Genomic DNA, 18,839 nt, shown 5'->3' with positions numbered 1-18,839 from the left:
CCCAGCATCCATTCCTTGGTTCCCACTTCCAGCCAGTATCTTGAATTTCCTAGCTTTAGGATGCATTAGGATTTATCTACCTCCAACTCAGGTATGAGCCTGTATTTATTTAAGACAGTCTGCATTCATCTTGTCCATAGCAACTGATTGTTTCAAGGATAGTCCCATGATGAAAGTTAGCCACTCAGGGCTAGTGAAACTCAGTTTCCAGGATTTAACTGAAGCTATCTGAGAACAGAGTCTCTCTTCAATATTGCATTCGAATGTGAAAGCATGCAATATCAACAGCCATCAGTGTGGGTGGAGCCAGGCAAGAATGTACTCAACACCAAAAGAATAGAACTGAAATATGTACAGAGAGAAACTGAATACTACCCCCTTGTTTGAATTCCTGGATCAAGCTTTTCCTGAAGCTTGGATTGGCTTTGATTCTTTTAATCACATGAACCAACAAATCCTCATTATTGTTTAAATTCTACTTGAGTTGGATTTTCTATTTGAAAATCCAACTGGTTTGAAACCATGGTTTGAAAGCATGATATATCCTACATGATATACCGGGGAAAGTCCAGGAAACATATTGAGGGGGTTTGCCTGGGACAAACTGAATGGAATTAACCTGGGAAGGGACAGCGGGATTAATGTGATATATTTTGAGTGGTGGGGCTACCCTGGGAGTTCACAGAGAAGTTCTAAGTGGGACTGGCCTGGGCAAGGCTCCCCTAAGATGGGAGTGAGCAGTGATGTGGGTACAGTAAAGAGAGGGGCACAGGCTGGGGAAGAGGCAGATGTCGGAGATGTTGTGAAGCAGAAAACACAAAGGGGAGAAATGTGTCAGGAAACTGAAGTGTCAAGAACAGGGTTAACGTGGAGCTTCAAACAGAGAGGTCAGGAGAATAAACATTGTCTTCTAGGCTGCAGGGAGCCATGGGAGGGTCTTAAGCAGAGGAACAAGGGTGGTCAGGGATGGACTCCAGGAAGGTGACCCCTCTGTGTGTGTGCAGTGGCGTGGGCTGGTGAGGATGAGGCGTGGAAAGGAGAAGCAGCTATCAATGCGCTGATCCTTGTGGGAGACGACAAACCTGGACAGTGAGGTAGCAGAGGGCGTGATTCTTGGCTGGTGGCATGAAAGGGGCTGGGGCCCAGCCTGGGTTGGCAGGCAGGGAGGCGAAGTCAGAGGAAGGACGGGTTGAGTAAATGCTGCTTGTGGCCTCAGAGGTCCTTGCGTGCCTTCTCCTGCCAGAAACATGGCCCAGCGCTCATGGTTTATTTGTCACACACCCTGCTGTCTACTCCTTGGCTGAAATCTGGCAGCCATCCACACTTCTAGGGCAAAAGGCAGGTCGTCATGTGGCCAGAGTAGGGGCTGGGCAGCAGTCAACTCCCAGGTCCTGATCCTAGTAGCTACCCAACCTGGCCACCATGGCAGTGTGATTCTTGGAAGCCAAAATGTGCCTCCCTGAATGGTCCACCCACTGGCCTTATTTCTGCCCACAAGGGCCCCATAGAAAACTTCAGCTGTATTAAAAAAAAAAAAAAAAAGGCTTGGAGACAACTCCCAACTGCAGCAGTGTGCTAGGGCAGGCCGGCACTGGCTCTCCAGAGCAGATTGTGTGTGTCACTTCCCAACTCTAAGTCCAGTGACATCACATTAGTGACCTGAACTTGGCCATCAAGGGAGTGTTTATACCATGGAAATTGGCAAATGCTACAACTCAAACTTTTTCCCCTGCAGAGGCAGTTGTCAAACATTCTCCAAGACACCATTGCCCCGACCCCAGGCTGCACAGTCAGCAGCTCTCCTTCACCGGTGATACGTGCCTAAGAGACCACCACTCTGCAGGCCTGTAGGACCAGACTGGAAGGCTCCTTTTAAGGCTCCTTAGAAAAAAAAAATCTTTAGGTCTTTAGCAATGATAAATTCCCATTTGTGGGAGGAGACCTGGGGCCATGGAAGTAGGGAGAGAACGTTAGATGGAGACAATGAGATTGCCCTTATCCAATCCTCCCCATCCATTCTTCTCCCAGAAGGCTTCCTCCACACCCTTCCACTTCAGAAACACCAACCAGAGCCAGTCTTCTAAATCTGCTACCTCAGTCTACAACTTCTCTTGGATGTGTTCACTTTCAACCTTGCAGTAGCCATTTCATTCAGTGCTTGTCTTATCCTCAAATCCTCTCATTCTGCCATAAGCCAGAGACCAAGCTTGTCTTTTCCCTGACTTTGCATAGGACAGACAAGATATAAGCACTTGGTGAACACATGACCATGTGCATGAATGAAAGAATGGACCATCCTTGAAGGTTTTGTAGGCACTGAGTTACGGGAGTTGGGAGAACATTGCCCGTGCACCCGCCACACTGCACCGCTCTTACCCGCAGTTCCATAAACCATCAAGGGCCATTCCAGGTCCTTTCCACTTCCCCAGCATCCAGCACACTGTAGACACTTAATAAATAATTGTTTGTTGAATGAATGTTGAAGAGATTGGCTATTATACCTGGGGATGTGGGGAGGAGATGGCAAGGAAAGGTTGACTGAGCAACACAAATATATTGGAAATGCTATACTGACATTTGGACAATGCAGTTGGCGCCTCTTGTGACTGGGTCCCAGTAGCCACTGCTTGGTGGGGAGCCCAGAGCTTACCACAGTCCTCAACAGGACCCCTACCTCAATTCCCAGTCTCCCCGCTTAGCACTATGCGGAATAGACTCTTTCTCCATTGCAACCTCACTGTCTCAGTACACTGGCTCTTCTCTGCACAGCAGGCAATACAACCTAGTTGGGCGGCAATATATCAGCCCCAGCAACTTTCATGCTGCATCTCACATGCCCTCAGACTTTCTGCTCTGACCATTGCCGTAGCAGCCAGCTGCACACAGGTGTAACCTGTTGGCACTTCATCTCTTGCTTTCTGCCCTAGGATTACCCTGCTGCTGCCAAGTGGAATAATGGAAGGAGCTTGCCCAGCCTTTCCAGCACAGCCATGCCACACCTGCTCCAGCCAGGGTGCTAGGCAACCCCTGACCAATGGACAACAGGGGAAGAGTGGCTAAATACTCTCCCACATCCCAAGCAGGCAACCCTGGGGTGCATTCTGCGCAGCTCCTCAGAGGGTCCCCAGCATGACTAGCCATCATCTTCTATAGATAACAGCTTCGTCTTCTTTCCTGCAGGCTCTTCTCAGCCCCTCATTTTCAGCCCCTGGGCTCACTACCTGCAAATAAGCCTTTCCCTCCAGCTCTGAATTTGGGGGGAACCCAAGCTAAGACATACGGATATGCTGCTCTGTGTGGATGGGAGGGTGCTGAGGTGACAAGGTTCAGAAGACAGGGGTGAGGTTTACATGCTGATGCCAAACACATGTGGTAATCCTATTTTATTGCACTAATAGTGCAATAAACCCTGAGTCAACGGGCAGCTCTTGCAGCCTGGTCCTGGAGAACCATTAAGCTTGGGAATTCCGATAAATGCACAATTTCCCAGATGCCAAGAAAAGAGATATGGGTATTCTCAATTGCTTCAGAACCATTTGTGGCAGAGGGATGTGTTTGGCACATCAGACAAAACTTCTTCTGACATCCCAAAAGGGGGGGGAGCCCCCCCCCGTTTCCCTATGTGGGTGGGCTCTTTAGCCCGCCCCTCCTGTCCTGCACAGCCCCATTTGGCATCTTCCAGAAACAAAGCTCCACCAGTTTCTGCTCTCAGGGGCCTGGCCCTTAGCCTGGCATGCAGGCCACCCACAGTAGAAGCCTTGCCGTCCCCTGTGCCTCCTCATCAGACGTGCTAGCTGCCTGGGATGGCAGGAGCTTCAGTCAAGAGCATCATCTTGGGTTTCTGACCAGCCTGAGATGCAAATCCAACCCTGGGCAAGTTCTTAACCTCTCTAAATCTCAGGTTGGTAACCTATGGAACAAAAGTTATAACAGTATCTGGCTTACAAAGTTAAGGAGGGTTAAATGAGATAATATTACTAAAGTATATAGCTCTCACATTGAGAGCTCAGTACAGTTTAGTTTAATATTCATACCTGTAGTTGCTTATGGATGGGTGGTGATCAATAAAAGGAGAATGGGTAAGATAGCCTCTAGCCTAGACTCTAGGCTACCCTGCCTTCTGCACATCTTATTCCCCTGAGATACACTTGCTTCAGTGTAATTCCAGCTGCCCCTGGTCCCTGAGCTTGGGTGTGTGTGAAGTGCAGGGAGAGGGAAAGATCTGTGGAATGTGAGCAGGCCAGGCAAAATGAGGAGGCCTGGAAGCTGGCCATGTTCCTCTCAGATACTATGCCAGTAAGGCAAGCTGGCATCTTCCAGAGCAGCCTGAGGGCCTTTGGCTAAGTGGCCAGGATCAGGTCCCTGGAATGAACAGTTTGGGTGTGTGCTGGGCAGCATATTGGGCTGGAGAGCTGAATTCCAGGATAACTTCTTCCATGGACCCACTGTGTGATACTGGGCAATCAGATTCCTTCTCAGGTCCTCAGTTTACCCATCTGTTTAATGGGAGAGTTGGACAAGGACCCATCTTACTCTAAGATACGGCATTTGAAAGGATCTGACATCTTAGAAAGAAAGCAGAGTTAACACAAAATCGTAGGTGGGTGGGTGTCTGAAAGCAGCTGAGAGAGAAGCAAAACTGACTTTTTGTCTCTTCTAACCTCCAATCTCTGCCTACCTAATACTACGCATTCTATACCCCAGGCACTTCCTCCAGGAAGCCCTCCCTGAGCCCATCTCCACCCCCAGCCCCCCTACTGCTGTGCTTGGCTGTCTATGATTCCCTTCCTGCATTTAGCCTGCTGTATACAAGTACATTTGTCCACAAACCTCCCTCGGCTCATCCTCCACCTAAGTCCCCCAAGGCCCTCCAAGACCCGTCCCCCTCCTCAAAAGCAAGGGCTCATCCAATTCAACTCTCTGGTGGCCCATGGCTCAGCACAGAACCCAGTGACCAACCACCCCAGTGTGCCTGAGACAGAGTTTCCCAGGACACAGGACCTGCAGCGGTAAAATCAGCAAAGTCTTGAGCATACCGGGATGGCGGGTCACCAGTTGATCCACAGTTGGGTCAGGAAGTGCTTATTGAATTAAATTAAGAGAAAAGAAAAAGCACAGGAAACTTGTTATCAAAAGAGGTGGCCTGTTTCTGGTGAATTTTAATCTCAGAAAGCAGGGGCCGGAAATTGGTGGGTCTTAATAACATGCCAAGGCTTCAACAAACACGTGCAGAACTACAGATTTGAAGAGCATTTTCTTATTTATTTATTTATTTTATTTTTCTTTTCTTTTTGCCACAGGTTAATCTGCTTCAAAAAAGAGCATTTTTTTGAGCATAGTCTCTGTGGATTCTCACACAACCTGTTAGCTTGTTAAAGAAAGAAACCTAATCCCCAGCTCACCAGCCAGCGAGGTCTAGAGAAGTTGACACATGGAGTAATATACCAAATCCATACAAGAGGAGACTCAAGATCACACAGATGGTACTTCTTCCTAAAGTATAATAATATTTCATTCCAGACAAAATCCCAACAGGAATTTTCATGGGACTTAATGAGATGATCCTAAAATTCTTATGGAATAATAAAAGTCTAAATATGGCCAGAAAAATTTGAAAAAGAACAAGAGTGGACTCACCCCTACAAGGACATCAAGACTTACTTTAAAGCTATCATCGTATGAAAAAGTGTAATAATGGCACAATGGGACAGAAAGACTAATAATTATATTGAAACTTCATATATGACAAAAGTATCATCACAAATCAGTGGGAATAAGAGAAATACGCAATAGATGGTGCTGTGACTACCAACTATCCACATGGAAATGGGGAAAATTAGATCTCGATTTCGTATTACACACAAAAATTCCAAATTCCAAACATTAAATTTTGTTTAAGTCTTTAGGTTTTTAAAGCTTTAAAACTTTTGGAAAAATATCAAGGTATAAAGGAAAAAAATTTGACCACATTAAAAATCAATAAATTTCACCATATTAAAATTTAAAATTTGTGTATGACAAAAGATATATTAGCATAATAAGCAAAATTAAAAGACAAGTCACAGACTGAATCAGATATTCACAAAACATGTAACTGACAACAAATTAGCATCCAAAATATGTAAAGATTTATAAATAATAAGCAAAAGACAAACATCCCAGCAGAAAAATAGGCAAAAAGTATGAAAAGGCAATTCATAGAAGAAAATTCAATGGCCAAACACATGGGACAATGTTTAACTCTACTGAAAACCAGGGGTATGAAAATTTACTCCACAAATGGAGTTCTTTTCACATGCAACAAATTAGCAAAAATCTTCAAGTTTGACAATATCACGTGTTAAAGATGTGGGGAAACAGAAGCCTGCATGCATTTCCAGTAAGAGTATGAGCTGGACAGCAATGTGGCAACACTCAGGAAATTTGCAGAGGCGCAAAACTCACCACCCAGCAATTCTTCTTCTAGCCATGCACCCAACTCCTATGCTTGCACCTGGAGACCACACAAGGGTGCTCCTTGCAGCTGTGCTTGTGATGGTAGAAAAAGTAGAAATATCCAAACTTTCCCTCAGTCGGAAAGTGGATATGTAAACTGAACAATCCCTACGACGGAATACTACAGGACAGTTAAAATGAATCAACCAATCCACATATATCAACATGGAGAAATCTCAAAAACGAAGCTGGTGGGGTGGAGGTGGGGAAGGAAGTTGCAGAAGCATATAACCATTTATGTAAAATTTTAAAACACACAAAGCAATACTATACATTATACACACACCCTATATGTAGAAAAAGTATAAAAACATGCACGGAAACAATACATGCCAATTTCAGGTTAGATTTTTGCGGAGAGAGGGAGGGAACAGGGACAGGAGATCAGCGTAGGGTTTTAGCTGTATCTAGCATTTAACTGCTTTTAAAAGATAGAGAGGGCCATCTGAAGCAGACAGGGCAAAATATTCACATCTGTTAAATCTGGGAGGTAGGTTCGTAGGTTTCTGTTATATTATTTTCTATATTGTCGGTTTGTTTGACATCTTGTCTCATAATTTAAATGTTAGGCTTGACACGCCCCCTTAGTGGGGTGGTGTGTGCATGGCGCTGCTGCAGGGCTTGGAGCGTTGGCGGGAGCAACGTCGCAGCAGCAGTGGTGGTGACGGTGACACTCAGAATCTCTTGAGCTTCTGGTGGCAGTTATGGTGTCCTCATGGCTCCAAGGAGACCCATCTAAGGTAAGTATAGCCAGAAGTGGTCTTTTGATCCCAGCAATCTCCTGGGGATTTCCTAAAATGTCACATTAGCAGGAGCCCGGGAAAGGGCATTCTCAGAGATTAGGGAGGTGGGAAATCAGCCATCTCACTGAAATATTAAAGTGAGATATAAAGTAGTGCCGCTTCCCTTTTGGCTCTTTTTTTCAGGATATTATGAGGGTACACACATTTTGGTTACATTTTATGTCTTTGCCTCACCCAAGCGAGGATTAGAGGCATGCCTTTCCCCTCTACAACGCTCACCTCATGGAAACTGCTAGAAGAACTCATTCCCAGCTTCAGGGCCCCAGGCTAAGAAATACTTTCTCTTGCTGAGATGACCCAGAGGGTCTTGGTGGAGCTGGGAGGAGAGGTCAGAGTCCTCACTGCCAGCCCACCGACAGCTGCCATCTCAGCAAACTCCCAGCACCCCACCCTCCACAGCATCAGGGAAGGTTCTGGTTTGGTAGTAGAGTCAGGTTGTTGCCCAGAGTTGCCAGGTAAGGCACTTGGAATGAAGATAGCTCTCTCTGCCCGAAGCCCCTGAAACCTCCTTCAGAACCCAAGATCCCTCCCTCAAATTTGCTGTCCCCAATAGTTCAAAGTTAGGTTATTTTTGCTTACAAAATTTGAATGGAAACCTTCATGCCATAGATTTTTTTTCTTTTGCAAGATACCTGTTTATCACTTTGTTTAAATGTAAATGTTTCCTTATGCTTTTGAAATAAATTTCCTTTTGTAATTTTGAAAAAAAAAATTGCTGTCTCCAGGTGCATGCAGGTCAGTGTCCCCATCCTCACCCTAAAGCTCTTTGGCCTATGGTCAGTTAATCAGTTTCCAATCATCAGAATTACAGAGCTCAGAGCTGAAAGCCTTAGCAATTGTCTTTCGGTCTTGGGTAAGTCCTCGAGAGGAGAGGGACCTGGCTAGCAAGGCTCTGAAAGAGCTGGGAAGAGACCTTCAGTCTCTAGATTTGCACAGTCACTGAGGCTAAAAGTCCTCGGACAGAGCTGGAAGCCAGGAGGAAAAATGACTCAGAGAAGGGAGGAGAGTAGTCTGAGCCATTCCAGTTATGGAGCCCAAAGTGAGGAGACAGAGCTCATGGAATGCGGTCCTTGGAAACTGGGAGGAGCCCAAGAGTCCTGAGCTGTGAGGCCCAGAAGGCGGGGTCCTTGGGACAAACTCCACCGGCCTTCTCTAATTCTCTAGGTCTGCCCAGAGAGTACAACCCACAGTCAAAGGGCAAAGCAAGCTCCAGCTCCAGCAAAGCAGTGGGAGGCGAGAAGCCGGCAGGAGTCACGGCCTAAGTCACGAAACTGACAGGAGGCCATCACAGCAGAGTCTGGCAGGGATGGTCACAGTGGCTGGCCACTCCTTTTGGCTCTATCTTTTCCCCCAGCACTATTTATGTTACCCAGATGTAATGGGGGAGAAGCAGCCTGTATTAGTCAGGGTTCTCCAGAGACACGTACTAAGAGGATCAATATACAGAGGGAGGCAGACTTATCACAAGGAATTTACTCGTGTGACTGTGGAGACCAACAGGTCCCACGATCTGCAGTGAGTCCCAGCCCGAAGGCCTGAGAACCAGGAGAGGTGATGGGGTAGTTCCAGTCCAGAAGCCAGTAGGTTTGAGGCCCAAAGACAGGAAGAGTGATGTCCCGGCTCCAGGGCAGTACGGTGGTGGGTCCCTCCCATTCAGCCTTTTCGTTATCTTCGGGTTCTCAACTGAATGGAAGAGACCCACTCACATGAGGGAGGGCAGTCTGCCTTGCTCAGTCTACCCATTCAAATGCTAATTTTATCTAGAAGCATCCTCACAGACACACCCAGAATAATGTTTGACCAAGTATCTGGGCACCCCATGGCCCCGTCAAGTTAACACATAAAGTTAACCATCACACAGCCTCTCCATGCAAAAGCACAGATGGCCATTCTATCTCTTTGGCCACTCCTTCTTAGCCCCCTTGCTGGCTCTTTCCTCTCTGAATTAGTTATCTTTGTTATACAACAAATTATCCCAAAACTTAACAGCTAAAAACAACAAACATTATCTCACAAAGTTTCTGACAGTCAGGATCTAGGGGACAGTTTGGGAGAATGTTCTGGCTCAGGGTTTCTAAAGAGGTTGTAGTCGAGCTGTTGGCCAAGGCTGCCATCATCTGGAAGGGCTGGAGGATCCCCTGCCAAGTGCACTTGCGTGGCTGTCGGCAGGAGGCCTCAGTTCCTCCCTCCCTGGGGCTGCTCCCAGCATAGCAACTGGCTTCCCCCAGAGCAAGGGATCTGTAAGGGCAAAAGTACAAGACAGCAACCAAAAAGGAAGTCTTTTATCATTTATCTCAGATGTGACATATCATCACTTCTGCCATATTCTGTTGGTCCCATGGACGAAACCTGGCACAATGTGGAAGGAACTACACAAGGAGGAAAATCCAGGAAGCAGAGACCATTGAGGGCCATCTGAGAGGCTGACTACCACACCCTCTACCAGACCATCAAATGTTGGTGGCCTCAGGGCTCTGTCTCCTGCCTTTTCCTCTGCATTTTCTCTGAAGGCAATGTCCTATTCCCACGTATACCATTCCCAGGTTTATATCTCCTGCCCAAACCACTCCTCTGAACTCCTTTTATCCACACCCTGGCTGGACACTCCCACTCAGCTAGCTGTCTCCCAGGCACTGCAAACTCAGTATGTCCAACATTCCAACATACCCCAAACCAAACCTGTTACCCACCTGTGTACCACACCTCAAGAAGTAGCCCCACCATCCACCCCTTGATCAAGTAGAATTTGGATTTCCTCCCAATGCAACCTGTCATTGTGTTCAGTAGACTATACTTTCCAACGAGCTCTCAAATCCATCTGCTTCTTTCCGTCCCACTGCCACTTCCTGAGTGCATCCCACTATCATGTTTACACAGACTACTGCAGTGGTCTCCTGACTGTCCTCCCAAACCTACTCCTGTGTCCCTCAAATGCATACCCCATGCTGGGGCCAGTAGTACTTCCAGAATGCAGATTTGACCATGTCACTGCTCTGCTTAAATCTCTCCTGTGGCTTCCCTTGCCCCTCAGCTAAAGGAAGAAGTTCTTCATGTGCCCCCATGGAAGTGCTCAGCCCAGCTCCTGCTCCCCACTCAGCTTCAGCCTCTTCCCCACCCTCCCTTCGGGGTTTCCAGGACGATCTGCTCCCTCTTGTCTTCAGGCTTGCCACGTGTGTATTCTTCCCTCAGCCAGGAATCCTCTTTCCACTCTCTTTGAAATATCTCAGTCATCTCTCAATTCAAACATCACTTCCTGCAGGAATCATTCTATGAATTACTGAACAAAACTGAGCTTATCTGTTTTCTGTACTTCTATGGAGACTTGCCCTTATTTTTCGTATCTCTCAGCATATTTTCACTTGCTTGTTCAGTTCACTGTCTCCCTGACTAGAGTTTAAATGACTAGTTGAGGTGGAAGGTGGAAAAAAAAAGAGAAGTAGGGATGTTTTCAAGGTCATTGACTTGAACGCCTGATTTGATGGTGGTGCTCTTCTCTGAGAGAAAAGACTAAAAGAATCAGGTCTGAAGATGAGAGGTGAGGGAGAGGGAGCAGGGTGAGAGATGATAACAGTAGGTTGGCCCAGTGAGTTTGAGGTACCTGGGGTTTGTCCACATGGAGATATGTGTCACTCAAGTCTGTAACACAAGCTGGAGGCTGGAATGGCAGTAAAGTTTTGGAACTGTATCCATTCAGAAATGGGAAGAATCGAGGGTGCTCTGGGGATACAGGCAGCAGGAACTCGTGGTCAGTCTCACTGGGACACTGCTGCCAGGAAAAACCATCTCAAAATTCAGGATCCAAGAAAAACACCCTGATTGGTCCAACTGGAGTCACGTGCTCACACCTTCACCAGGGAGGGCAGGCAGCTCGATGAGTGCTTCCACCCGGATTACATCCAAGCGGAGAAGGAGGGGTGCATGCAGAAGACCAGAAGAAGCGGGAAGGCACGTTGCAGGACGGCCAGGGAAGTCGGCTTCAGGGCCAATAGCCTCCATGGAGATTAAAGCTGTGGAGATGGATGAGATCCATGAACTGTGTGGGTAGCATGAGAAGAGAGAGGCGGAGGAGGAGGAGCAGGAAAGGTTTTTTCCTGATGTTCCCCGTGTTCACCAGAAATCACCTGCCCTCAGAGCTCACTCGGAGCACGGAAGGCTGCTTCTCCACAGGAGCTGAAGGGGACCCAAATCGAGGCTCTGGCTTCTTTCTCAGAAGAGTCTAGTTTTCATCCATCATTTTGCACCACCTAGTATTTTAGGGATTTGAGAGGGACCTGGACAAGCTTACAGGCTGGAGAGAACACAGAAAGTTGCCCACCAACCTGGGGATCTGATTTTGTCCCCTTTCAGGCAACTGGTGAGCACACCAGAAGATGCCAAGATCCCCCTTGGTCACCCCAGCCATCTCCAGTACACATGCCCTCTGCAGAGCACAGAGATGCGTCCCCTCTGCAGCGCATTGACACCCACATCGCTTTGCCCATATCACGGGACTTGGGGAAGGCAGAGCCCCTGCAGGCAGGCACCCCACGAGAGGGCAACCACTCCCTCCAGGCCTCAAGCATGTGAAGGAACTCACTCACTGAGGTGGAGTGAGACAAAACAGCTTGAACCTTTGGCTTCTGTCGTCAGCCATTGCCTCCTCCCTTCTGCTTTGGAGTTATTTCTGAAAGATTAGCAACTGGATTAGGGCACCCATGCCTACACACATTATATCCAATTAGCTCAGGGAGGATTTACCAAGCAGCTAATTACTGTGCATGGCATCACCAAGGTGAGTAGGGAGGGTGAGAAACAGAAGACAAAAGACCAAAGGATTATCAGGCCTGGAACAGTGTTGGTCCCCATGGGCTTGGGTTGCAGTGACCACAGCACTGGCCCAGAAATGGAAGGAGAGAATTCTTTAAATTCTGTCCCTGGCTGAATTCCGCCTTGGCTTATGTTGAGGTAAGCCTGCCTCAATCTTGTTCATATGTGTTGTTGACAAATCATGTCCCTTCCATCCCCAAATACCTGTAGGTGAACTTTCGAACCATTGCTCAGGATTCTGTGCTTCTCCCTAGTAGTATCATCTTAGTTGTTTAGCCTACCTTTCTGGCTTCTCATGACCTCTTTGAGGCCATACTTGGTCACTCATCACGGTGATTCTTGCCCCCCAGCCCAGCTCTGTGTTACTGACAATGTACTGAGCAGGTCTTCCACCTGAGACAACCTGCTGGCTCACCAGAACTCTCCTAACATCTTTACTAAATCAATTGTATCCTTTCCAAACTAAAGCCCCACTTATGGACAGAGAAGATGGAAGGAAGTCAAAGGAGATCTTTTGCCTTTATCCCTCTCCTTTATAAAGCCATTGCTCTGTCATTGCTCAGGATACATCCACCCAACCTTCCTGTCACAAGCACAGCATCAAAGCCCCTCACCTGTCTAGGGCCTTCCTGGACCCACTCTGCTCTATCCCATTGCTACCCAAGCAGGACCATGCTCTTTGGCCCACCCTCCTCCACCGCTTCCTCCCCTCACGCCTGTCTTTCTTGATTCCTCTCTCCCTCTCATTTCAGCTCCTGCACCTCTATGATGGCCCATTCTGTTTGGACTCAGCAGCCCAGCTTGACTTTCCAGGGTGCAACTTAAGGAGCCTGGCTTCCAGCTCCTCTTGCTGTAACTCAAGTAAAAGGCCAACTGTCCCCATCTCAGGCCACCTGCCTCTACCATGGCCCTGTGGCTGTACTCCTGGCTTCCCCATTGGTGACAGAAACCTTTCTTAACCTTTCACTCCTTCTTAACATCAGAGGTGACCAAGGAGCAACCCATATAGCCACAGATGCTTGTCAGAAGGCCAGAGCAGCAGGGACTCGCCCAAGATCTGGTCACAGAAGTTGGGTGTACCTCAGAATAATACCTCTGCCAACATCTTGTCAGGCAAACAAAGCAAAACCTCCCCATAACCCACCTGACCCAGATGGCCTGCCCTGCCTGACAGCCCAGCCCCATCTCGCCTCTAAATGTGTCTGCTTCACAAGGTTGCCTTCTCTGGCCCCTTCTTGCAGGCTTTTTCCAGTCTTGGTGCCTTCACTCGCACTGTCATCTTACTCCTGCTCCAGGGCCCAGCTGCAGAGACACTTCCTCTGCCAGCCAACCCGCAGCCTCCCTCTACCCAGTCGGAACCACATGCTCCTATATGAAGTTGCCCAAGGAGCATGAAATGGAGAACAGGAATTCTGAATAAATGCTCTGTTTGCCCAGGTGGATGAGGAATTTGTAATTTTTATTTGTAAAACATTCAAATACATACTTCAGCTAAACATTCAAGTATTTAGAAATGAAGTATCATGTTGAGTGCCACTTATCTTCAAATGATTCAGAAAAAATACATAAAGATATAAATATGTATATGTAAGCTATGTATGTATATGTAATACATAACAATATATATATTCATATATGGAGTGTGTACGTATGTGTATAGTAATGTGTTACATAGGGATAATTTCATTGCTGGAACATCACAGAGTGTACTTACACAAACCTAGATGGTCTAGCCTCCTACACGCCTAGGCTATATGGCATAGCCTATTGCTCCTAGGCTACAAACCTGCACAGCGTGTTACTGTCCTGAATACTGTAGGCAATTGTAACACAGTGGCAAGTATTTGTATATCTAAGCATATCTCAATGTAGCAAATGTACAGTAAAAATATGGTATAAAACGGCAGTCCCCAACTTTTTTGGGACCAGGGACCAGTTTCATGGAAAACAATTATTTTCATGGCAAGGTGGATGGTGAGTGATGGGGAGTGGCTGTAAATACAGATGAAGCTTCCCTCGCTGGCCTGCCACTCACCTCCTGCTGTGCGGCCAATTCCTAACAGGCTGCAGACTTCCGGGGTTGGGAACTGCAGGCATAAAAGATAAAACATGATGCATCTACACAGGGCACTTACCGTGAATGGAGCTTGCAGGACTGGAAGCTGCTCTGGGTGAGTCAGTGAGTGAGCAGTGAGTGAATGTGAAGGCCTAAGAAATTACTAGGTATTAGAGTAGACTTTGTAAACACTGTACACTTAGACTACACTAAATTTATATAAATTTATTTCCTCAATAATAAATTAACCTTAGCTTACTGTAATTTTTTTACTTCATAAACTTCTTAATTTTTTAAACTTTTTGACTCTTTTGCAATAACACTTAGCTTAAAACACAAGCACATTGTTCAGTTGTACAAGAATATTTTCTTTATCTATATCCTTATTCTATAAATTTTTTTATACTTTTAAATTTTTTATTTTGTTTGTACTTTTAAAATTTTTTTGTTAAAAAGTAAGACACAAATACACACATTAACCTAGGCCTACACAGGGTCAGGAGCACCAATGTCACTGTCTTCCACCTCCATATCTTGTCCCACTGGAAGGTTCTTAGGGGTTGTAGCATGCATGGAGCTGTCACTTCCTATGATAATAATACCTTTCCTGCAATACCTCCTGAAGGACCTACCTGAGGCTGTTTTACGTTAGCTTTTTAAATATATAAGTAGAAGTACACTCTAAGTATAAAAACTATAGTATAGTAATACACAAACCACTGACATAATCATTTATTATCATCAAATATTATGATAGTACTGTACATAATTATTCTGGAGGGGATAAAATATTGATATTAACTTTGGACTTTGATATGTAAAATATGGATGTTAAAACTTCTAGGTAGCCACTTAAGAATGTAATTTAACAGCTTTCAAATTTGTAGGTAGAAAATGGAAAAAGAAAGTATTCAGTCAACCCGAAAGAAAGCAAGAAAGATGAGAAAAGGAAATATAGAAAAGGTGGGGCAAATAGAAAGCACAAAATATAGCCGAGAGCGGTGGCTCACGCCTGTAATCCTAGCTATCTGGGAGGCCGAGGCGGGCGGATTGCTCGAGGTCAGGAGTTCGAAACCAGCCTGAGCAAGAGCAAGACCCCGTCTCTACTATAAATAGAAAGAAACTAATTGGCCAACTAATATAGATAGAAAAAAAATTAGCCGGGCATGGTGGCACATGCCTGTAGTCCCAGCTACTCGGGAGGCTGAGGCAGGAGGATCACTTGAGCCCAGGAGTTTGAGGTTGCTGTGAGCTAGGCTGACGCCACGGCACTCACTCTAGCCTGGGCAACAAAGCAAGACTTTGTCTCAAAAAAAAAAAAAAAAAAAGAAAGCACAAAATATAATGAAAGAAAGATGACACGACTGCTGGCGAATGGAGTGGAGGGTGAGGGGGCCATGTTGGCCCCCCCTCAGTGGAGGGACAGTGGGGGAGGGGCTACAGACGCATACAATTACGATGCCTTAACCCAATCCCCAATATCTCCAAGGGCCTCCCACTAATGCATCCCTCACAAATACAGTTTAAGCAAAAGCAAAGCACTTGTTATAAAAATGCAGAAAACATAGGCCGGGCGCGGTGGCTCACACCTGTAATCCTAGTACTCCAGGAGGCCGAGGCCGGAGGATAGCTTCAAGGTCAGGAGTTTGAAAAATGCAGAAAACAAGTGCTCTAGGTATTCCCCACCCCTAATACATACCACCCATTCCAGCCAGGGTTCTTGTGAAGAGTAGATGCCATGATCTCATTTGCAAACGCACAGAAAGAAGTGCTCCAGGTTTCACTGGGTTTCCCCTGAGCCATAAGGCAGAGCTGAGCCAACTGTTGGGACTCATCAAAAATATAACAGGCTTGGTATCAGACCCAGTGGGGAAAAAACTCTCCAACATGCACCACTGCCTGGAGACACAAAAGGAAAAAGGGAACAGAAACTCACAGGTCCATTACACAACCAACCTGCCAGGCAGCTACCTCTGAGCTATGAGATAGTGAGCTCCCCAGCACTGGAAGTAAGCAAGCAGGGGCTGGGCCTCCCATCAGTAGGGGAGAGGAAAGGAGCTAAGTTGATGCCCTCAGAGACTCGTTTCTGTCTAGTTCAGGGAACAGGGCTCTACTTTAGCAAGATAGGCCAGATTATGGAGGGTGGCCTGGTCTCCAACAAGGGCAACCAAGGACAGCTGGCACAGGTGCAGGTTAGGGCAAGGGATCAAGTTACCAGGCTCAGGTTACAGTAATACCATCGTGTGTCCTACCCCTGCCCTGTGGCAGCTCAGGCAATTAGACAGAATTTAGGCTTAGGACAGCTTCCAGAAACTGCAAAAGCTTTCTAAAGTGCCTTTCTCTCCTGCTCAGCCTCTGGCCCTGCCCTGGGAACAGCTCTCTCTATTCTGTGTAAAACAAACATCGTCCTGGCCTGGTAATCCCAGCTAAGCAGCTTTAGTAAAAGGGCTGTGCTCAGAGAAAGGTCATGAATTGGATAGGAGGGGTGGGGCAGCATTGGTGGCTTGGGCCAGAGCCACGTCAGGGGAATGACTCTGGGGTCAGAAATTAGAAAACAGTGGATTTGATTTGAGACAGGAGACAGGAATTTTAAATGAGTATCAGGGACCCTTCGAGGGTGAAGGGTGTTCATTATCTTGATTGTATGATTGTTTCCTAAGTGTATACATATGTCAAAACTTATCAAATTGTATACTGTAAATATGTGCAGTTTTTGGTATGTCAATTATACCTCAGCAAAGCCGTTAATAAATAGAAAAAAAAAAGAAAAAGAAAAGAAAACAGTGGGCAGAGGACTGAGCAGGAGGTGAGGAATGCGGGCAGCGCAGATCAACAGCAACTCTTCTGAGCATGGCTGCGAAGGGGAGAAGCTGGGGGCACCGAAGGGGCCAGGGCAGGATTCTCTGCTTTTAAAATGGGGAGACCCGAGCATGTCTAAATGCTCAAAGAAGCAAGGTTGTGAATGCAGGAGAGAAGGAGGGATTAAGAGAGGGATCCATGTCCCAACGTGCCATAGGACATGAGAACTACAGGGCAACACTGGCCATGCCCAGGTGGGACAGGGTCATGAGAGTGGGGTGTGGTGAAGACAGGGCTTCAGGGGGACAAGGAGGACACTGGATCCTTCTAAGGGCAGAAGGAGACAGGCCTCAGGCAGAGAGGAGGCTGCCCTGAGTGAGAGAAAGAGGAAACAGTGGCCAGCCAGAGAAGCCTGGGAACAGTCCAGAGAAGGGGCACAGCAGAGTAGGAGTTGGGGGCCCAGCAATACAGAGGGCCCTGGGAGCCGCCACTAGCAGGTGGGCAGAGCTACGAGGACCACAGCAAGCCAGGGTGGAAAGCTCCTCCTTGGGGGCTCCTCTTCATCCCTCAAGGCCCAGCCTGAGAAGTCCCCCAGTCCACCCTCCCTGCTCCCCTCTGAGAGCCTCCACAGGCCTCTCTTGATAATTGCAATCCCTACAGTAATGCCTGGATGTTCTTTAGATATATTGATTTTTCTCATTTAACCCTCATAACACACCCTCCATAGGCAGGAATCATCATCCTCATTTTACCAAGGGGAAACTGAGGCTCAGAGAGGTAAAGACAGTTGCCCAAGGTGACTCAGCCAGGACTTGCCCAGGTGAGTCTGAGCACGAAGCTCATCCTTTCCACCTTGCCAGTGTGTTAGAACCATCTTAGTATGAGTCTGAGGCCCTCTGGACCGTGTGCTCCGTGAGGGCAGGAATGGGGTCTGGTTCGTCTTCGTACCACCAGCAGACTCAGCATGGTACTTGTGGGGGACACGCAGAGACAGATCATCTAGTCCAACCCTTTCATTTTATAGATGAGGGTATCCAAAGTATCCTTACAATATCTGTCATAAATAAGGAAACCGAGGCTCAAGAGAGGAGAAGGGGACTTGCCAGGATCACATGACAAATTAGTCCTGGTGCTGGGTTAGGACCCAGGTCTTCTGACTCCAAGATCAGAGCTGGGCCCACACAACCTAGAACGAGGTTTGGGTTTCCTCTCTGGAGCCAAACCCTCACTTGTAGCAACCTATTTATTTACCAATTATTTACCCACTAATCTTATCATATTCTTTATGACTTGACCCATGGATCAGAAACAGATTCCAATGCCTGGGAGTGCTGCCTGTGCTACCTCCCTGCTCCCTATGCCAAAAGAATCCACCCCAGGGAGCAACTCACCCCCCTGCCCAGGCAGCCTACAGCTCAGATGTTAGGCTGGGTTCCCCTTTGGGACACTTTACAGGAAACACAGATCAGAAACATCTATGGAGCACAGAGGGAGCACCTTGGCTCAGCCTAGGGGCCTGGGTATGGTTTGGGGAGGTAACTCCAGAGTCAAGATGTAAAAGATGAGTAAGAGATCACCAGAGGGAAAGGGGCAGGACACATGCTCCTGGTGAAGGGAACAGCAAGAGCAAAGGCCTAGAGGAAGAAGAGAGGGTATTCTGAGACCATGCCCTGCAGATGCAGGGTGACTGCAAAGAAGGTGCTGTGAGCTGCAGGGTGCCGGAGCAGAGGGGAAGGAGATGGGGTGTTGGGCTGGGTGAAACCAGAAATTCTTCCCATACAAGGAAGAGAATGGCCCTGGGCACCTCAGGAGGGAAGAATGGAATGAGCAAATACCAGAAGGAGGACAAAGTGTTTGAATCCTGGCACTGCCCTGCCTAG

The sequence above is a fragment of the Microcebus murinus genome, chromosome 2 (assembly GCF_040939455.1).
Source record: "Microcebus murinus isolate Inina chromosome 2, M.murinus_Inina_mat1.0, whole genome shotgun sequence".
NCBI classification, from domain to species: domain Eukaryota; kingdom Metazoa; phylum Chordata; class Mammalia; order Primates; family Cheirogaleidae; genus Microcebus; species Microcebus murinus.
This window is presented reverse-complemented; position numbering follows the sequence as displayed.